Source organism: Artibeus jamaicensis, unplaced genomic scaffold, assembly GCF_021234435.1.
Source record: "Artibeus jamaicensis isolate MK-2021 breed Jamaican fruit bat unplaced genomic scaffold, CSHL_Jam_final scaffold_916, whole genome shotgun sequence".
In the NCBI taxonomy this organism is placed as follows: domain Eukaryota; kingdom Metazoa; phylum Chordata; class Mammalia; order Chiroptera; family Phyllostomidae; genus Artibeus; species Artibeus jamaicensis.
Genome location: NW_026522059.1, coordinates 38,568,503 through 38,591,418, shown reverse-complemented (window position 1 = coordinate 38,591,418; position 22,916 = coordinate 38,568,503). Strand labels below are relative to the sequence as shown.

The 22,916-nt window shown below is 37.2% G+C and overlaps 1 long non-coding RNA gene across 2 annotated transcripts; it reads left to right on the top strand.

The window, feature by feature from the left end:
• The first annotated feature begins 128 nt into the window (after positions 1–128).
• LOC119051939 (uncharacterized) lies at positions 129–10,089 on the top strand. 2 transcript variants are annotated; one of them, XR_008390768.1, is made up of 5 exons: positions 129–326; positions 3,271–3,321; positions 5,086–5,140; positions 5,386–5,862; positions 9,849–10,089. It is a non-coding gene; the product is annotated as an uncharacterized LOC119051939 (long non-coding RNA). The 2 variants fall into 2 exon arrangements; XR_005083033.2 differs by having other exon boundaries at positions 130–326; positions 5,341–5,862.
• The last annotated feature ends 12,827 nt before the right edge of the window (positions 10,090–22,916 follow it).

Sequence of the window (22,916 nt, the reverse complement as noted above, 5' to 3'; positions counted from 1 at the left end):
AGGAGGAAGAGGAAGTTGGTAGGAAACGGGCCTGACGTGAAACTAGTCACTCACTTTGCCTGCCGGGAATTGTAGTTTAATATGGATCGGTTTTACCTCATTCCCCACTTGGGGACCCAGGCAAAAGAATGTGAAAGACCACCTCTCCTAGGATGCACTGCGGTGCGTCCAGCTTCACTTCCTTCTTAGGCGGAGGGGAGGATACTGGGAAGCTTGTTTGGTAAAAGGAGAGTTAAAGGGGATGGTGATCGGAAATAGAGGTTTGGAGTTCATGACTTCTCTAGAAGGAGGGGAGGGAGATGAAAGGCTCCGTCCCGGTGAAGAAGGTACGGTAAATAAATGGCCAGTGATATGGCGGGCGGGGAAGTTGAGTGAAATGGTCTTTCTTAGGCTAGCGGTCATAATAGAAAAAGGGGAAAATGAGGGAATTGATTCTCGGAGTGATTCTTAAAGTCTTTCCTCCCGCCCCACGCGCCGCCACACTTTAATTCTCATTCTTCCCGCTAGTTCAAATCACTGAGGCGCCCAAGCTCAATTTTCTGCCTTTTTTCACTACTTCGTGTCGTTAACGCGCCATTTGTTTCCTCCTTGCCTGTACGTCTCAGCAGTTTACAGTACTACAAATAATACCTCCTTTCCTCGCATAACAGCCGTCATTAAGTTCTTAATATAGCGTTTCCATACACGGTATCATTTTGCTCTATATAATCTTGTTAGGGAATATATTCAGAAAGGAAATGACTTGCCCAAGTTCACAGTCAGTAGGTAACTGGATAGGTACAAACCTAGATATGTACCCATTTTACAGACAAGGACATAAGCAGGAAAGGTTAAGCCAGTATTAATAAAATAATAGCTAATTTCTGGTTACTGTTTTAAGTTGTTGATAAAGAACATCTAGCCTAAGAAAAAGTCTTACAAGAATTTGAGCCAAATTGACACAATTGCTAGGAAACAAAATCTCAACGAATTGAAAAGTGTTCCAGGGAATAGTAGTTTTGCAGCTCATCTTAACATTAAAATCAAAAGAAGAGATGCAAGGAAGGTTATGTGCAGTTCCTTGGTGAAAATCTCTGAGATTGGAAGTAAGAAGAGACACACCATCTCTTAGGAATTTTTACATTCTGACCACCCTCTGTGGTTACTTTGATCTCTGGGTTTGTAAGACCCGCCACGCAGGCCTCCCTTGAGCTTGTCAAGTTTAGTATGTGGCTTCTTTCCAACCACATAATGTGCTTAATATGTTAGCATATATCATGCGATCCTCACACCAGTCCTGTGATACCTTTACCAGGTGTATAGTTGACTCCATTTACAGAAAAAAGACTAGAAAGAATTAAATGACTTGTCCAAGGTCAAATCACCAGTGTATCTCAGAGAAAAAGAATGCTTTTTACAGTACTTTCTCTACAAAAGTAAAAAAGAACTGTTAAGGTTAGATCTTTTGTTACGCCTCAGGGTCTCCTCTTAGTGACTTGAGGGGTTATAAGAACACTTACCCCGTAAGAAGGTGAAAGCTTTATTTTATTTCTTGTGTGCTAGGAAATTACCTTTTCAGGCAAAACACACTCATATGTTAATTAAAAGCTAGTATTATTTAAATTACTGTACAGTCAGTCCCTTTCACTTATCATTCTGGAAATTCTTGCTTTCAAAACCTTATGTACCACCCATGGACAAGACCTAAAGGGAGCTGGGAATGTGGGTGGGAGGCAGAGGGATAAAGGGGGGGAAATGGGACAACTGTAATAGCATAATCAATAAAATATATTTTTAAAAATACCTTAGATAAGTGAACTTCCTGAAATTTCTGAAACACTTGGCACAAAATAGATAACATCATTGCAGTCCATAAGGTCTTTTGTGTCATCTGTAGCTGCCAAGGGAACTGTTTACCTGGTTATGTTTTTTGTAGAATTTGATGCTTGAAAGGAACCATCTGTAAGATAGATACTCCTAAAGAGTTTTAGTACTGAGTTTTGCCTAATTATTGTCTGTAATTTTCTTCAAAAGAATTATGTTTGGAAGAGAAATCCTTCAAAGGTTATTTTCTTGCCCACTCCTACTTTACCCAGGCAAAAATGATGTTACCTTCAAACAAGGTAAGATAATGGTACTTACCTTGAAGAGGATAATTTATGCAGGAAACGTTGTTTATATGTGTTTTGACAATAGCTGGGTCTTGTAATTGATTTTTAATTGAGTGTTTAGAAGTTGAGTAATTGGATATGCCCTTTAAATGGAAATTTTCTTCCATGACTGAGAAGTTACGCCTGCAGTGAGATTTTATTTTTCTCATACGGAATTCAAAGAATCGAATTATGAAAGCCTTGGAGCATGTGGAAGCTGATGGCAGTATGCAGCTCTAACACTGTCAGGCAGGCACTTTTATGTCTTAACCTCACCAAGACAAATTTTCCTGATTGGTGATACATATGAACAATGAAATAGATTTTTTAAATCACACTTGAATATGTCATTCTGAATCGTACTTTGACAGAATAACCAGATCCCACCCTCCTGAAGAAACGGTCAGCCTTTCTCTGCCCTGCCTACCACAGTCCACTCTGTGGATCTAGTGCTCATTTCCCTACATGGAACTGTGATTAGTTAGAAACATTCTTCCCACACTAAGTTTAATATTTAAACCCATTTGTTACTGTAGTTCTTCTACTTTTATGAATTATACTTTTGAAAGAAAAAATAAAAATACCCTGGTATAAAGCATAGTTAATGAGGGACAAGAGAGGAGGTAAGTTTTCAAGCAATTCTGGAATTAAATTACATTATTTAACCTGAAAGTCACTTAGTTAATGAATCTGTAGATGCAGCCAAAGTTCAGAGAGTAAGAAATGGACAATGATATTAACCGCGCTAAATTCAACTTGCCAATTCTTACATGCACTTAGAAGGCATATATGCCTATATAGTAAGACAAAGAAATTTCGTTAGGGCAAAATATGACATACTGTTTCTTAGAAGGCCATAGGAATGCTGAAAGCTTCTAATCTACTTACATGAGGTAAACATGCTTCATTCTTCTTCCTCCAAAATTCCATGATCTTAATTGCCTAGTAACTTTCATAAGGTCTTTGTGGATTATGTAATAGTCCTTTTTCTTGTCTCAGTATTCCAGATGGGAAAAATGAGCTGGGCACCTCATGTCAGCTGCTCTGATACATAACTCTTCTACCACCATTAATTACCCTAGCATCACTTGCATCTGAATGGCAAAAATTTAGTTAAAACTGAAATTCACATTTTTTCCAGAATTTCTAGTATGGTGCTTCTCAACTTCCTGGATGGCTTTTAGCAAACCTGGTAAGTGTAAAGTCAAGGGCATCTATTTAAAATAAAAACGAAAGGTATCCACTTCACAACAGAAAAAAATCATCATTGTTTTTTCTCTTTCATATTGGGGATTGTTTAAAGTCAGATACAGTCTTTCCCCTACAGAAATATACATCTGTATTAAGAGTTGACTGTGTTACTCCAGATCTCTACCCCTGCCAGTCAGATGTCTGGTGGCAAGCTTTTGTTGAAACTTAGAGTGGAGAGACTTAATTACTGCAGTAGACGTTATAGGAACTTAAGGGGAAGCAAAAGGCCATCTGTATCCTAAAGGAGCTCACAGTCTAATAGAAGAAATAACCTGATCTAAACTGTTCATAAATCCAAGTAGAATAAAGCATATTATCATTTAAAACAATACAGGCAAATAAATATCAGAAATCCTATGAAAATGTATTGAGGGCTTTTATAAGTATACTATCTTTTTTAAATTTTTAAAAATTTACAGAAGGGAAGGGAAGGAGAGAGGGAGAGAAATATCAATGTATGGTTGCCTCTTGTGCATGCCCTGCTGGGAACTGGCCTGCAACCCAGGCATGTGCCCTGATGAGATCTTCTGGTTCACAGGCCCAAGCTCAATCCACTGAGCTACACCAGCCAGGGCTATAAGTATATTATCTTAATCTTTAAAACAATCCAGTGAGATAGCATTGTCTTTATGCAGATGAGAAGATGTAACACTGAAAGGTTAACTTTATTGTCATTACTACCACCCAGCGAGCAAGAAGCAGAACTGGGCTTCAGATCAAGATTTTCTTCCATGTTCAGTTCTCACTCTTTCCATTACCTCACAACTGCTTAGTGATTTGAGACAGAATTAGCCAAAAAAGTGAGTGTAAACTGTTGGCCAATATCTAAATTTGGTTTACATGCATTTTTGTTTGGCCATTGGCAGTTTAACTTTTTTTTTTAATGTGAACATCTTTGGGCAGTGGCCAGCACCTTACTCTTTAAGGTTGTACACCAGGCCCCCTTGACACAAATGACTTGCCTGACTCCAAAAAGCATTTGTGCTTTCTATATCAGGCAGTAACTGGGGACAGAGAAGAGCTTTTCTCTAAAGTATTGGTATCATGGAGAACTTATATGCAAGGGTTGGAAAGAGGAATTTTATAAACAAGATTATAGAGAGTATTTGAAGAAGAAAGATTGGAAGTATTTATTATTATATAAAGATGAGAGAGGTCAAGTATTGTACAAAGTAGAAGTTATGACTTAACATGGTAGTTCTCAAACTTTAGTAAGCATCAAAATCAAATGTAAAGCTAAAATCAGTTGCTGGGTTCCACCCCAGATTGAGTGCTTTTGGAGTGAAGCCTGAGAATTTGTTTTTCTAACAAGTTTTCTTGTACTGCTGGTGTTGGTCCAAGTTACACTTTGAAAATCACTGCTTATCAGACCGTAGGGCACTTCGGGAGAAGGGCTTAAGCCAAGGTTTTCCTTCTGTGTTTCTGTTGTTTTAAGTACAAAAGGAATTGCTTGATGTAGAATGTTTAGAAAATTAAATTAGTCCGTTATCAATTAGAGGTTATAGTTTTTAATTTTTTATAGATTTTTTTAGTTTCTTTTTTTCTAAAAAAGTGTAGTTTAAAAACCCAAAGTTATATCATAATCATCACAGCTATTGACACTTATTTGGGCATCTACTATGTACCAGGGTCTTTACATATATTTACTTAATCCTTATAATATCCCTATGAGCCTGGTAATATTATCATCATTCTTATTTTACAGACGATAAAACTGATGCACAGTGGGGTTAAGTAACTTGCTCAGTGTTTCACTGCTGGTAAGTAGCATAATTAATATTAAAATCTGGGCAGTCTGGCCCCAGAGCCTGTATGCTTAACTATTATGCTATACTGATTCTTAGGCTATACTATAGTGTATACTAGTTTTAACCTATATTGTTTAATCACATCATGAACAATCTTGATAACTTAAATATTTTTGTCCAGCATTTGAAAGCCTGCTTTTTCTTTCTTTCAGAGGCATTCCTTGTTTTCTTGCATTTCGTTTTATTGTGTTTCCCAGATACTGCATTTTTACAAATTGAAGGTTTGTGGCAACCCTGCATCAGAGTGAATTTCTGGCTCCATTCTCTAACAGCATTTGCTCACTTTGTGTCTCTGTGTCCATTCCTGGTGAAGATGCTGTGAAGATTGTTGAAATGACAAACAAAGGATTTGTAATATTGCATAACTTTGTTGATAAAGCAGCAGCATTATTTGAGAGGACTGACTCCAGTTTTGAAAGAGGTTTTCCTGTGGGTAAAGTGCTACCAAACAGCATTGCATGCTACAGAGAAATCATCTATGAAAGGAGGAGTCAGTGCAGCATATTTCACTGTTGTCTTTTAAGAAATTTCCACAACCACTCCAACGTTCAACATTGATCAGTCAGCAGCCATCAACTTTGAGGCAAGACCCTCCACCAGCAACAAGAATCTAACTCACTGAAGGCTCAGATAATGCTTAGCATTTTTTAGCAATAAAGTATTTTTAAATTAAGGTATGTATGTTTTTAGATCTAATACCACTGCATACTTACAAACAATAGTATATTATAAACATAACTTATATGCACTGGGAAACCAAACAATTCATTTGACTTGCTTTATTGAAATATTTGCTTTATTGTAATGGTTTGGAAGTGAACCCACAGTATCTCTCAGATATGTCTGTAATATATTTCAAACATTCAAAGTGTACAACAAAATAATATTTGAAATATTCATGCCCCCACTACTTGGTTTAACAACTGTTAATACTTTAGCATGTTTGCTTGAGAACTCCCCTTCCAAAAAAAACAGAAACAGATTTAGTAAGACTACAATTTTGAGGTTTAATTTTACTTAAAATTGTGCCTTATAAAGGAAATTACCATTTCCCTAAAGAAAAAAAACTTGGATATTCATTAAACTGAATAATGGAGGAAGAATTTCCATGTACTGAACAACTCCATAATTACTGTTGCCATTCTAATGCTATGTCAGTGAACACTCCTCCTCCTTCCACACCCATAAGCTTAATTAATTACTTAGTGATAAGTGTAATAAACACAGTAACATAAAGCTAGGTAATGTGACTTTGTATGGCCTACTTAGTTTTGATGCTGCTTGGCCCAACTCCATGTAGTGAAGGTCAAATTCTACCAGGGTAGCACGTGAGCATTGCCCAATAGAACTGTCTGCACTGATGTAAGATCCTATACATGTCCTGTCCAATATGATAGCCACTAGCCACATGTGGCTGTTAGGCACTTGAAATGTGGCTGGTGCAACTGAGAAACTGAACTGTATATTGTATTTAAATTTAAGTAGCCACGTGAGGATAAAGGCTACCATATTAGCACAGATCTGAGTCCTCAAAGTCCACATTATTAAAATGAATGATGTGAGTCCTGGCTCTGATAGGGCATTAGTGGATGGGGACTGACTGCAAAAGGAAACAGGAACTTTTGGGGATGGTGGAAATTTTCTTTATCTTGATTATAGTGATGGTGACATGGATATATATGTTTCCTAAAACTCATCCTGCACTCTTAAAGCGGGTGTGTTTGATGTAGGTAAATTATATGTAAATAAAGGTGATTTTACAAAGTGAAAGAAAAAAGTTGAGTTTTAGAGACAGTAGTTTCACCTCATGTATATCTAAAGCATGCCTTCTGCCATTCCATTTTTTTTTCTTATAATCACCAAAATCATGAGTACGTTACCATCTCTGTGTGACCTGGCGCCGACTACTTTTCTGACATTATTTTCTGACTGTCCTTCAGCCACACTGGCCTCCTGATTGATCCTCAAACACTCCAAGTACATTCTTGTTTCAAGGCATTTGAACTTGTTCTTCTGCTGCTTGGAAAACTCTTCCCCAAGTATTCATTTTGGTGTCTGCTCAGATGTCAGACAGTGATGCCATTCCTTCCAGCCTTTTTAAAACAGTACCTCAGTCCTTTCAAAACTCTCTTTACCCTAATCCTGCTCACTTTCTTTGTAGCACTAATTACTATCTCAGATTGCATGACTACTTGTCTATTGTCCTCCTTCCCCATTAGACTGTAAGGCTGTTCATCAGGGCAGGGAGTTTGTTGATTGTTGGATTCTCTGTGCCAGGCACATAGTAGCCTCAATAAATGTTGTTAAATGAGTGAATGAATGAATGACTCTCATCCATGGCAGTGTTTGTCAGCCTGAGTTTATAGAAAATCCACAAATTCCCAGCAAAATTAAAATGTGTGATGTTATTTTGATACTAATTTAAAACAATGATATTATTTATGATTTTCCAGATGAACACCTTAAAACATGAAGTTTTGAGTGCATGAATTTACATTGGGTTTAGGATTTTGCTTGTATCAAATGAAAGCTAAAGTACATCAACACAATGCATGGATAAAGATTTCACTGTAATTTTGGTAGAATATTGAGTCATCACATGTTACAAAGTAGCCTTGACATGCCAGATTCAAAAGAACCAGCACTTCAGTGCCACATCCAGTTAGAAACAGAAATTGCACAGTATTCACATGCATACATATGCTTATACTCACAACCACTTAGTAGCTGTAAGAGAACTACTAATACTCAGTAATTATTTTTTTGGTTCTCAGCAATAATTAGAGTAGGTACTATATAATTCAGATTTCAAGTACTCAAAAGTACCCTTTTAAAAAATATTTTACTTGTTTTTTTAAAAGGTTTTATTTATGTTTAGTGAGAAGGGATGGGAGGGAGAAAGAAAGGTAGAGAAACATCGATCAGTTTCCTACTATGGGCAAGACACCAAACACCCACACCTTTCTGGGTTGAACCTATGACTTTGACTTTACAGGATGACATCCAACCAACTGAGCCACATAGAGCAAGGTAATACTAATCCTATCTTATGGTGAATAAGACTACTTGACAGAGTTATCAAGTGATAATTAAAATCAGTATTCTGGGATTTTAGAGCACCAGAATTTTTACTAAAATATAAGACCCGATTATCAAGAACTAGTAGCAAAAAAACCTGGAAGTTATTAATACAGCATATTCAAACAGGTTATCATTTGCATTGACATTATTAAACATACAGAGACACATTTAATATAGATCAGAAGTTAAATCTTACTGCTCATAAACCTAACATTTTACAATTCAAATTAACATTAATTTTAAATGGCTGGACCAAATAACCACTATCTTGGAGGAAGAGAATACTTATTACTGCAGTTTTATTACTTTTGCCTCTTCTTTTTCTTTTCCCTTAATTTAGAACCCAAGGGTTACTTTTGGGGTGAAAGAAAATAAAATTGAAGAATTCACCAAAAGCTGTTGTATCTTTACAAGTTTGAGTTTCTGTAGAATGGCGTAATCTGTCTTTCTGGATGTTCTAGCTCTATCTCAAAAAGAGTCTAATTCAGTTCCTTTCATGAGTACGACATAAAAAGTCAGAACAAGTTATACCTGGCACATTTTCCATATGTATAGTTTCTTAAGACATATTTTAATTGGTGAAAGCAGAGCATACATTTTTAGCCCTGTCAATCATTTATGTGTACCTTTCATGGTATTGCAAGATACAAGTACATCATGATGATATACAAAAATTTAAATCCAGGGCAGTCTGCAAGGAGGGGTTTTTATTTAAGTGGGTAGCAATATATTATCATAGGAAATGAAGTGTGTGTGCTAAATGAAAGCGTCGGTACTAGGTGTCAGCACATCTCATCAGAAAGGGCCTGAAGTTGACCATTGGTAAAAACAGCAATAAACGGACAGTACACCTTTCACAAAAACTCCTCTCACTGGCCATTTTCCCATTCAAATACTAGTTATATGTACCCTGGAATTTGCAAAGTTGTGCTCCATGAATTCTATGGATATTAATAGGTATGTTGAGAGACAGGTCCAACAGTCAAATAAGTTTAGGAAGTGACAAACTTGAGTTTAGACCTACAAACCTTTTGTGCTAGTGACATTGTGGCTCTTTCCAAAGAGCAGCAGTGATGGCTTCAGAATGTCTGACAGAGTCTTAGTGTTAGGAGTCTGTCTGCTTGCAGAAAAGATACTGGGATATGTCCTTCAGTTACATTTGTTTGTTTGTCACACTGTTTTACTTAGACTGTGTATTTGGGGGTAATCTGGGGAAGCTGACAGACGTAATGAGGGTGTTTAGTGCCTTAAGCTATCCCTAGTACTATTGTTCGTATGTAGCTCTTCCACACTTTGGCTGCAGAAACATTTTGAATCTGTGTTAGAGGCACACATTTTAAGAAAAACCAACTCAGACAAATAGTATCTATCATGGTCTCTAGTTTTATCAGTGTGCTTAAAAAGGAATTAATGTTTGCCCATATTATTTGGTAGTTTATAGAGGTGTTTTCCATTTAATGTTTTAATCCAGCTGTTATATTTTTGTATATGATGTGAGGGAGATATTTAACTATTAATATGGCAAAATACCATTTGTCCAAGAACCTTGCTTTAAATGTAGTTTTGGTTTTATTTCCAGGTTCAGAACCTTTCAGATCAACTTACCTGTAAGTTCAGTACGTGAAATAGATAAACGCAGTTGAAATCGGTCAAGATAAGAGTTACCTCAACCTGCCAGCATCCCCTGCCCTCATTCCTGGTCTCTGCACAGAGAAGCTCCAGGGGGTACTTTGGAAGCCATTGGAAGAAAATCATTCCCTCATAAATGACTTGAAATGCCACATCTGTAATATGCTACATTAAAATGTTTATTCCAATTATTTTTCTGTTTTCTTCCAATCTCATATTTTAATGTATGGGACCAAAGAACTTTATAATATAAAGAAATTGAAACATCTAATAAGTAAAATAACAACATGAGGTCTTTTGGGGCCCATAAAGTTAGCATATTTCTTTATAATAATATCCATTATTGTCAGGAGTTGACTAAATACTTTCAATATAGGGAAGATTAAGATGGTAAAACTATCTATTGGTCAATAATTTGACAATATGTATCACCAGTTTATAATGTTATTTTTAGTCCACCAGAACAACTAGAATTTAACCCTAAAGAAATAACCAAAAATGTATGGAAACATTTTGGATATTTATAGTATTGAAAATGAACCAGATGTTTAACAGTATGGGACTGATCAAATGAATCCTATACAGCCATAAGACAGTATACACTTCAGTGACCATCATCACCGCTTTCAGTGAGGTAAAAAAAATATACTAAGCACCTTAATTATATTGTCTTATTTTAAGCCTAACAATAATCTATCATATATAGATGATATGCATTATTATTCCCATTTATAAATGAGAAAGCAGAGAAGTTAAGTTCCAGTGGCTAATAAAGTAGTATTGCTATAATTCAGCCCATGTCTGCTCTTAGTCCTTGTTCTTAATCCCTGTCCTAGTGGTATAGGAAAATGTTTATTTTTACTAAGTTATTGTTTTAATACCATTTAACTGACATTAAATAAACATCCTATATGCAATCACTTCTCCCTTTCCAAAGTTATAGATGCTTCATATTCCCTCCCCCCACAAATGAATCTACCTCTATACATTTTAAAATTTCATTTTGGAAGTGTTAAGTCCTTGCTCTAAGAATTTAAACAGTACTGAAGATTATAAAGTACCTTCACCTTTAATCATAAAATGTATCTCTGTATATGATTGGACATCCAGCCCTTGTGGGCTCTGTTTTATGTTCATCAATTCTATCTCTTTTTGCTCTGATGTCAACTTTATAGGCACTGGTTGAGGGTGGAGACAGACCAGAAAAGCAAACTGGGTGGAGATGTATAGATCTGGATGGCTAACTTTCGACACAGAATATATTTCATAGGTGGTGTAGCATGGTGGTTAGAAGCACTAGTTCTGGAGACTGACTGGCTAGATCATGTCCCAGCTTTTAAATTTGGGTAATTTGTCTTGTTGGTGCCTCAGTGTCTTCATAAAATTAAGGTGGTCATTCATTGCACTTACCTCATAAGATTGTGGTGAGGAATAAATTAGTTAATACACATAAAGTACTTGGAACAGTGCCTGGGACATAGTAAGTATTCAATCATTACCTGCAATTGTCAGGATGATGGTGGTGGTGGTGGTGGTGGTGGTGGTGATGATGGTGATGATGGGTGCAGAGACAGGGAGACAAGAAAAATAACATGAGTGCTTACTATGCCATTTACTCACATGGTCTCCCAATTAGATCTCAGAGTTAAATATTTTCATCATTACCTTTTTAGCAGATGAGGAATCTAATATTCAAGGAGGTTACATATGGAAGTAGTAGAGTTATTAGACTCATTTCAAGGATGAAGAACAAGATAAATACTGAAAGCCACCTGGCCAGGAGATAACAAGATACTGTGGAATGAAATGAAAAACAGGCCTGCAGAATCACACCACCCTTTAGGACCAAGGGGGCAGTGTTTTAACATTCAGGACCGGTCACGTGTCCCTCTAGTATCAGAAAACCGTGCTTTGGACATTTAACTGTTTTTATGCTGATGTATTTTCCATTAACATTTTCTGTTTTATTTTCCCTAGTCTGTCCTAAAATTACTTCTGAGTTCTCAGTCTATTTGATTTGTACTTTGAAGGAGCAAAAAGGCAAAAGGAATCTGTGGAGCTTTCAGGAAGAACACGTCAGTCAGACACAGGTGTGCTGGGCTTCAAATGCCAAAAGCTTACAAGGGAAAAGAAATGCAAGGAGGAAAAAAGCCTTTTCCCCAGAGGTTTTTGAGGTATTCTGTGCTCTACCTTTAGAGGATTTTGAACAGTATTTCCTAGAGAATGGCCTTTCACTCATCTGTCCAGCATAATTCATTCCCAAGAATGTTGAGTAAGTGGGATTTTATGGTGTTTGTTTTTGTGACTTTTATAGTCATGGCAATGTGGAAAGAGCATGGACTTTGGAGTCAGACAGACCTGAGGTAAATTTCTAGCTTTGTCACTTAGTAGTTGTGTAATTTTGGCCTAGTGAATAACTTCTCTGGGCTTCATCTATGAAAGAATAATGAAGTCTATGTCATAGAATTGGTATGAAAATGAGATGAGGCAGCAAAAATAAAAGTGAACTATATAAACTCTGGCACACTTTCTCTGCCTCTCCTTTCTCTCTCAGATTGTGGGTTTGGATGAGCAGTTAGCCATGTCTTGTATTTATTTTTATACTTTTCTAGTGCATCCAGAGGAGTGGTCTGTTTACAGTGAGCATCCTATAAATACCGAATGACATTAGCATACATGCACAGAAACTGAATAATGGGTGAACAATTTAATGTGCTTTTTTAACTAAAAATTTTTTTCAATTACAGTTAGCATTCAATATTTTATTAGTTTCAGATATACAGCATAGTGATTAGACTTTTGTATAACTTACAGAGTGATCCACCCAATAAGTCTACTGCCCATGTGACACCATACGTAGTACAATATTATTAACTACATTCCCTACGCTGTACTTTACATCCCTGTGACTATTTTGTAACTGCTAATTTGTACTTCTTAATCCCTTCATCTTTTTCACTCAGTTCCTCTCCCTGTTACATGTGTTTTGGTATTTATCAATCTATTCATTCTGTCACAGAAAAACTGCCAAATGTAGATAACCAAGATGTGGAGTCAGGGCCCAGGCATTGGGTGGCGGTTTCCTGAACCTGGCCACGGGCTGCTGGGCCAAGTGGAGACTAAGCCCTTGGCCCCTTCTGCTGACAGAGCCCCCGAAAGCAACTTGTTTTCAGTTTACTGGAAAGCAGCCTGTGTGGGTGAATGACAGCCTCTTCTCTTCTGACACTGGGGGATTCCTCTTACAAATGATTTGCTGTTCTTGATTTAAGTTTTTTCTTTTTTAATTATGAAATATTTCAAGTGTAAAGAAAATAATGCAACACTCATTTACCCATAAATTGAGATTGCTATAATTGATATGTTTTAACATTTTTCAACTTATCTTCAGACTTTTAGAAAATTGATAATGTATTACAAAGAGTTCCCATACACCCTTCAGTTTCCCAAGTGTTAATATTTTACCGCATTTACTTATCCTGTCTCTCTATATTACATATGCAGATTATTTTTTCTGGACCATGTAAGAGAATTTATTTATTTCCTTCCTTCCTTTTTCTCAAATAAAGCATTTTAGGTAAGGTAAAACTTCTTCGCTTTACCTGTCTCCTATCCCTCCCTGCCTCTTCTGGCCTTTGTTAGGCAACATGCCATCTTACTCGTTGTGGTCCTTTTACTGCATATGGTTAGATCTGTAGCTATTGAACTTTCATTATTTGTTGAGACTTGCTTTATGACCTAGTACATGATCACTTTTACAAATATTCCAGATATTCTTTCTAGAATGTGTACTCTTTAATTCTTTAATAAGCAGCTGTAAGCCACTTAAAACAGTACCTGTCACATTGTACACACCATAATCATAGGATATGTAATTATATATAAGTCCATTAGCTCAAATGTTATCTTTTCCAAATTTTGTATGATTGAGCTCTCAATTTTTAGACAAGTGTGCTAAAATATCTCTGTAATTGTGGATGTATACATATTTGCATGTACTCTGCCAATATTTGCTCCCTGGCATGGGTGTGAGAGATCCCGGTCAGTTGTCCAGATCCCCTTCCCTAATCCTTCGCATTGGTGAGGGCTGTGCTTCATTGCACAGCAGAGAGCTGAGATGGAAGTCAGGGCACTGACTGAGCGGAGAAAGCATCAGAGAGAATGGTAAGTTCATGAATTCGAACATACCAAGAATCACAGTGGGTTGACATCTTTTTGTAAAGTTTTGCTCTGCAACCTAATCATCACTACACTCTGATATTTTTTCCTCTCAAATGCCCTCTGCTCCCTCAACCCTAATTCCTCTGAAGTATAAGCCAACTTTTTGGATAATATTCACCAAATTCCTTCTTTCCAGTATTTTAAAACTAAATCCTAATATGCATATGATATCTGTGGGACTGGAAGGTTGGGAAGAAATACTTCTTAACCTATTCAATAAAAATTGAATATTGTTGGCTGGATAGTGGTAAACAGAATACACCTAGAGAAGAGTGAAGAAAATAGGCACAAAACAAACTCAAAATAAATTGTGGAAATTGCTAAAATAAAACAGAACTGTTTCCATAAGAGAGAAAACAATGGGTGGGGGGCGGTGTACTATGAAGAGGAGTGACCAGCTCAGGGAAGGCTAGGACAGACCTTGGCAACCAAAGAGCTGAAAGAAGCCAGCAAGGTGGGAGCGGCAAGTGGCCCAGAGGAGGCGGAAAAGTCACGGGCTACCTCACATAGGGCTGTAGAAGCTTTTAATTTTATGTTAGAAATTGGAATCCACTGAAGCATTTTAAGCAGAAAATGAGATGACCAGAATTAGGTTTTAAATATAACTCCAGCTAGCAGTTGGAGAGTTACTAGAGAAGATTGAGAGTGGAAGCATGGATGCCATTCAGAGGAATTTTGGCAAATGGAGGTTTGTGGTGACTTCAGGGTACATTTCCCTCTTGGCAAAGAGTTTATTTACTAAAACCACGATGCAAATAAAAGAGACTAACCATCTGTAAGAATTGCACAGTTCATGATCACCCATAACAAGCACTTCATAGCTCCAGAAGGTCTGGAGTTATAACCATAACCCACTCCCAGTTTAAATGTGTGGGTATTTTCTAGAAGTTGTTTAAAATTTTAAGTTCTGTAAAAAGATTATAATAAATTCCCATTACTTTGGCAATTAATTATGATTGTTAAGTTTGCTGACATTTATTTTATCTGCCACTTTTTTCTTCCTTTGCTGAAATACTAAAAAAAGCAAATTACAAATATGTAATTTTGTTCCTCCATATAGTAAGGATCTATTTCTAAAATATGATCATTTTCTTACCACAAAATCATATTCAAAAAGCGATGATTTATTGCTAACATCTAATGCCAATTCTATAAACAAATTTCCTTGATATCAAAAATATCTTTTTATACTTGGTTTTGGTCCACACAATGCTTTTGGTTATTAGATCTTTTAGATCTCAGGGAACTGCTCATTTCTTTTTTTTCTCCCATTTTTCTTCTCCTTTTTAAAAAAATTTGTCTGATCTGTTGTAGATTCCTCTTCCTGAAAAGTGTTTAAATATGTCATAATAAAACTTTTAAAATTTACTTTTTTAAAGATTTTACTTATTTTAGAGGATAAGGGAGAGAAACATCAATATGAAAGAGAAACATTAAACGGCTGCCTGTTACACATGCCCCAAGTAGGGGCCAAACCTGCTGCAACCCAGGTGTGTGCCCTGATTGGAAATTGAACTATGCACCAGCAACCTTGCTCCTTGCAGAATCTTGCCCAACCAACTGAGCCACGATGGTCAGGGTAAAACTCTTCAAAAAAAAAAAAAAAAAAAAGGATAAAATAAGGGGTTTGAGCCTTTAAACTTCCAGTAAGTCAGATCATCTCTCTGGAATGTTCTTTGAAGTGTCCAGCATACAGTCCAGTCCAGTGAACCATGAACATTCACCACACTTGGCGCGTATGTGCACTCTGTTAAATAAGAGTGCTTGTGCTTAATGTTTTAATTTAATCATCAGTCTTCTCAGGTTCTTGCCCTGCTTACTCACTGTGAATTTTCTACTATTATTAAATTAACAGAGTCTGAAAATAGCACAGTTTCTAAAATATTTTTAAAAACAATTAAGGTAATGCTTCAGTTTGCTAACCTCATCCTTCTTCACCTCAGAAATTAGAAAATTAAAAATAGTTGAACTAGAGGTAGCATCAGTAAAAGCCAAATTTGGTTCTCCTTTAAGGATGTGCAGAAGAAGCAGTGACCAAACAATGCATATTTTCTTCACCTCACTGTTTATCTCTGAGAAGGAGGAACTTTGCTTTCTTTGCTATCATTAGCCTCTTGCCAGTGGAGCAGAGAGTCTAGCCACCTGCAGTAACTAGAAATAGATCACTAGTTCTTTTTGCTTTGTTATTTCAGCAGGGGATAGTGCATGATATTGACAATTTAAAAGATTTTTAATAACTTTAAAATCTAATAATAACTTTCAATCATTAGTTTGATGACTCAAATGCCAGGTATAATTCCAAATCAAGCATAAACCATTTTTACAAAAAACCTGGATATTTAATATTATTTCACATTTACAAATAAATTTTAAAAAGAAGCAGTATCTTTATCAAACATGTGCTCGCACATTCTGGACTTAGAATCCTGGCTCTACCATTTACAAGTTAGAGAAGCCATTTAACTTTTCTAAGCCATACTTTTCTCATGTAAAATGAATATACCATACTTAATTTATAGGGATTCAGGGATTTCTAGGTTTCTCTATTAGATAAGGCCCTAAAGTAGGAGGCACTTGACAGATACATATTATTTTGAGATGAAAATGATGGAGGGTTGGGAGCCAGGATTCTTGAATCCACAAACTACTGTGGCTTCAGCTGCCCTTTTTTAGTCCCTATAACACATAAGTGCAACAGACCAGACCAGAAAGACACTGACTATAGATAGGGGCAATGTCTGGGATGAACTGGCCTAAAATTGCAAAATTCATAAGAGATTTTGAGGAATTATCTGGTTTGACCTCCCAGTTTGACCTCCTGCCAAGTACCATGATTTATTTACCCACTCCCCTGGTGGTTGACATTTAGGTTGTGCCCCAATTGTCCCCCTTACAAATTTTATGTGACTTTTTTTGTACATATATCTTTTGGCTCATTTAGGAATATGAGTTCTGTCCAGAAAAAGTCCAACTCTTGTTAATATAATGAGAATGGTGTGTGAGACATTGATATAATCAGGCAGCCAAGGAGAGTGGTCTAGAATTCATATGCAAGAACAGTGACAACTTCACTGCACTAGTCGATGGGGGCGGTAGACACCACTGAGTGAGTATGTGTGCTGTGTGGCCATCACATTCAAAATGACTGTGTGAGTAGAGCAATGAATCTGCATCAAATTTGGCATTAAGCTTGAACATTCCTTGGTAGAAATTATTCAGACAATTCAGAAGACTGCAGCTATGGGCAACTGGTGGTTAGCAGCTTCATCATCACAATGCACCAGTTCATGCATCACATCTCATGAAGTTTTTTTGGCAAAACATCAAATCACGAGATGATTCAGCCCCATGCCCCACCCGACAGACCAGATTTGGCGAGCTGTGACTTCTTGCTTTCCCCAAAACTAAAATTACCTTTGAAAGGGAAGAGATTTTTTTCAATGAGATTCAGGAAAATATGACGGGGCAGCTGATGGTGATTAGGAAAACTGTGTGAAGTCCCAAGGTGCCTACTCTGAAGGGGACTAAGGCATTATTTTTCTATATACAGTGTTTCTTATATCTTGTGTCTTCAATGAATGTCTCTATTTTTCATATTACATGGCTGGATACCTTCTGGACAGACCTCATATTTCAGTACTCTAGATTACAATGAGTAGAATTACTTAGTCAAAGGAAACACATTTAAAATGTTAAGTTCTTCCAATTTGCCATCCCCTAAACCTGTATGCTTCCACCAATAGTATGTGTGGGTGGACCTCATATTTCACTAACATGGGATGCTATCGGTCCTTTACATTCTTGCTATTCCGATAGGCAGGGGCCAGCGGAGGTGAGGGCAGTGGGGGCAGCTGCCCCTGGGAAGAATATTTTACCAGTAATATAGTTTGGAATCACTGAAGCATGATGATAAATTTTATTTTATTTTATTTTTTAAAAATTCTCTAAAGACAATAAACCCCCTTATTACCTGCTCTCCTTCCTACTGACTACTCACATCACCCATACCCCCTTGGGTATATCACTGGTGATAGGTAAAAGAAACCATTGGCTTTAATTTGTATTTCTCTATTCAGTAGTGAAGTAGAACATATACTTATTTTTTTACTGGCATTTTGTATGTTTATCACTGGATTGTCTAGTCATATCCTTGGCCTTTTTTGGGGGGGTATTTTCTTTTTCTTATTGTTTTAAAAGAACTCTTAATATTTTAGGACTATAACTCTTTGTTACCTGTGTAGCAGATATTTTCTCTGTGTGTTTCTCTGTGTATTACTTACCTTTTAATTCTATAGTCTGTTTTGCTATTTGGAAGTTATGTTGATGTTTGGTGCAGAGTAAAAATGAGTTTCCATTTCATTTAAATTATTTAAAAATAGAAATACTAGGAACTGGGAATACATTTTAAAAACCCATTAAAAGGCCAAGAGGGAAATCCACTGTGCCCACCTGAGGATTGGGCACAGGATCAATGCTCAGGATCAAAGCGAAGTGTGGCAAAAGATTCGGGGTGCCCATCCTTGACTCCCTCTGCTTGTCTCCCAATTCCTATCTCCCACCCTATGCTCCCTTGATTCCTAGGGGAGAAGGATGAACAAAAGGAAGGCAGGGCTCTGTACAAAAGTGTTTAATCTTTATGTAATATAATCAATCCATCACCATTTCTAGGTTTTTGTGCCAGGCTAAGGAGTTTCTTTCCTACTCAGTATATAAAGATAATTTTTGACATTGTTTTGCTAATAGTTTTATTGTTTGTTTTTTTTTACATTGAGGTCTTTAAAGTACTCATAATTTATGGGTAATTAAGCCAATTATCATTGTGCTGTTTATATTAAATGATCCAGTCTTCCCCCACTGATTTGAAATGCCACCTTGAACATGTATGGAAATCCTATAAGTATGAACCTGGGTTATTTTCTGGATTCTGTTTAACTCCTTATCTATTTGTCTTTTCCTGATCACTATCACACTACTCTGTTTACTGCATAACTTTATAGTTATTTTTAGTGTCTCTTAGGCTAAGTCTTATTTTATTACAATTTTTTTTTTCTTTCTTGGCTATTTTCAAACATTTACTCTTCCAGATAAACTAGAGAATTAACTTTTAACTCTAAAAAATTCCATTGGAATTTTTATAAAATTGCATTTAATTTACAGATCAGTATGGGGGAGAATTGGCTTTTAAAAAAATATTGAGGTTTGAGGCTTCTTTTTCCTGGCTGGTGTAGCTCAGTTGGTTGGAGCCTTGTCCGGTAACTGAAGGGTTGCAGGTTTACTTTCCGACCAGGGTAAGTGAGATGTGTGAGACAACCAATATATATATATCTGTTTCACCTTGATCTTCCTCTTCCTTTTTTCCTTCTCTCTAAAAGCATTGAAAAAAATGCCCTTGGGTGGGGATTAAAAAATAATAATAATAAATAATATTGAGGCTTCTTATCCATATCTCTTCATTTACAAAGATTTTCGTATGTCAGTAAAACATTATAATTTGTTTAAACAGATTTTGAACATTTCTTTTTTTAATTTTAGTTGTTCAAGTATAGTTTTCTGTCTTTTACTTCCATTCCAGCCCACCCCCACAGTCCTCCCCCTCTCCTTCCCATTTCCACCCCCCACCTTGTTTTTGTCCACGTGTCCTTTATACTTCTCCTTTGTTCCTGTAAACCCTTCCCCCTTTTCCTTGAAATTCCCTCCCCTTTTCCCTTTCCCAAAGATTTCTTAAGTTGACTTTATTTCTAGGTATTTTATAGTTGTGGTATGATACATGAGATTTTTTCCATTATATACTTGATCTGATTTTTGCTGATACATACATAGTAAAACTGTGATTTTTTTGTATATTCCTTTTGTATATAATATCTTGTATTTCTATGCTTTGTTTACTTAATCTGTCCTTCATTTCTGTGTATTAGGTTGTTCCCTAATTTGGAAGGTCATAATTAGCATTGCTATAACTTTTTTTTTTATTTTAAATTTTTTTATTGATTATGCTGTTACAGTTGTTCTATTCCCCCCTTCATTCCCTTCTACCCTACCCCCCATCCCCACCGTTATCCCCCCTTTAGTTTATGATCATGTGTCTCAATTCCTTTAGATTCTATATTTCCCATGCTATTCTTGCCCCCCCTTCTATTTTCTATCTACTGTCTATGCTACTTATTTTCTGTACCTTCTCCCCCCTTCTCCTCCTCCCACTCCCCTGTTGCTAACCCTCCTTGAGGTCTTCATTTCTATGTTTCCACTCCTGATCTAGCTGTCCTTTTAGTTTGCTTTTGTTTTAGGTGTGGTTGTTAATAACTGTGAGTTTGTTGTCCTTTCACTGTTCATGTTTCTTTAACTTCTTTTTCTTAGATAAGTCCCTTTAACATTTCATATAATAAGGGCTTGGTGATGATGAACTCCTTGAACTTGACCTTATCTGAGAAGCACCTTATCTGTCCTTCCATTCTAAATGAAAGTTTTGCTGGATAGAGCAATCTTGGTTGTAGGTTTTTGGATTTCATGACTTGGAATACCTCTTTCCAGCCCCTTCTTGCCTGTAAGGTCTCTTTTGAGAAATCCGCTGACAGTCTGATGGGGACTCCTTTGTAGGTGACTGTCCCCTTAGCTCTTGCTGCTTCTAGGATTCTCTCCTTCATTTTAATTTTGGCTAATGTAATTATGATGTGCCTTGGTGTGTTCCTTCTTGGGTCCAACTTCTTTGGGACTCTCTGAGCTTCCTGGATTTCCTGGAAGTCTATTTCCTTTGCCATATTGGGGAAATTTTCCTTTATTATTTGTTCAAATAAGTTTTCCACTGGTGGCTGTGCCCTTCCCCCTTCTGGTACCCCTATAATTTGGATGTTGGAACGTTTAAAGATGTCCTGGAGGTTCCTAAGACTCTCCTCACTTCTTTGAATTCTTGCTTCTTGACTCTTTTCTGTTTGGCCATTATTTGCTTTCTTCTGGTCCACTCCATTGATTTCAGTCCCAGTTTCCTTTTCATTGCTATTGGTGTCCTGTGCAATTCCATTCATTTCAATTAGTTTCGCCTTCATATATTTGTCTAATTTGTCGGTATAATCAACCAGTTCTGTGAGGATCCTGATCACCAGTGTTTTAAACTGTGCGTCTGAGAGTTTTGCTATTTCTTCATCGCTTAGATCTATGGGCTCTGGGGCTTTGAGATATTCTTGCAACATTTTTGGTCTGTTCTGGCCCTTTAAGTGTGAGAAGCGGTGCCTTGGACTCCCAGGTCGCTGGGTTGTGACGCTGTATGTGGGGGCGTGGTCAGAGTAGGGAAATGGCGACCCCCTCTGCTGTTTCTCACAGCTGGGTGAGGATTAGCGTCTTAGGTGGTTCACTTGGGCCGGGCCACTCAGAGTCTCTGGGTTATGACGCTGTATGTGGAGGTGGGGTCAGAGCAGGGAAATGGCGGCGCCCTCCACTGCCACTTGCCGCCGGGACCCGCAGGGCCCCGGTCCAACCGCTCACTCCCTCGCCTGTCCGCCCGCGCACAAATGCGCGATCACAGTCAACATGCAGCACCGCTCCCCCGCTGTCTCCCCCGAGGTCGCTCGCCTGGTGGCTCGCTCGGTCACTCACTAGGTCCAACCCTACGCCTGGATTCTGCGCATCTGGATTCCGCGCCTGAGTCTGGCTGACCGAGACCTGTGCAATCCCGCTTCACCAGCTGCTGGTTTCGCCCCTTACCGGTCAGGCTGAAGAATTTGTTGTTAACAGACTTCCGAAAAGTTCAATTTTCCGTGTTCTGGCTGTGTTTTCTGTTGCTAATATTTAGTTGTCTCTAAACTTGGTTGTGTGAGAAGGCACGGCACATCCACCTATGCCTCCATCTTGGCGGAAGTCCTGCTATAACTTTTTAAATCAGGTAATATTTTTCCCTTTAAATTTCCTCCCACAAATGGAAAAAACAGATAAAGTTTATAATTGTTCTAAGGAGTCTCCTGAAGTACTAGCCCCCTTTCCAATTCTTCCTGTAACAGCATCAGTACATCAGCAACAATGAGGAAGATAATGATGAAAGGATGAAGAGAACTTTGTTAAGAGATGAGTGTTGTGCTCTGAGAAAACCTCTTTTCTCATTTAATCTTCACAATGAATCTAGAATGCTGTTACTGTCTTTGTATGTACAGACAGGAAGTTGAGGGACATGGAAGGTAGCCTGTCTGTGCTCACGGCTGGTAAGAGGCGGAGTCAGGTGTGTTGTGTTCTAGGGTCAATGCCTTCTTCCTGTGTCTTCCTCAATACCTTTCATTTTTCATTTTCAATTGAAATTTTTAAAAGTATATAAAATCAGAAATTTATTTTATTTTGTATTTCTTGATAAGTAGGCCATTTGATAACACTTTTACTGCTTTTTCATCTCCTTTTGCTACTTAGACTGGTGATGTTAATTATATTTTTGTGACAACTCTCTATATATTGTATTAAAGTTTTCAAAAATCATGTTTTGCACATACCTATACAAATATTCATGGGTTTCCTTGCCCATATAATCTTACTTTCCTGTATTTATTCTAATTTATGTCTTCTTTAAATTCTTCTTATCTGAAAATTCTGATACCAGCATGTAGAATATCATAGTAAGTAGTTGTGGTTACCAGGAACACACATTCATTAACATAGTAGTAGAAGTATTAATAGTTAATAATAATAGCAGCAGCTTTCAAATACCTAGTGCTTACCAAGTGCTAAGGACATTACATACATAATCTCATTTAATCCTTACTATAATCCAGTAAGACATTATCCTTGTTTTACAGATTGTAGAAATAGGCTCAGGCAGATTTATCAG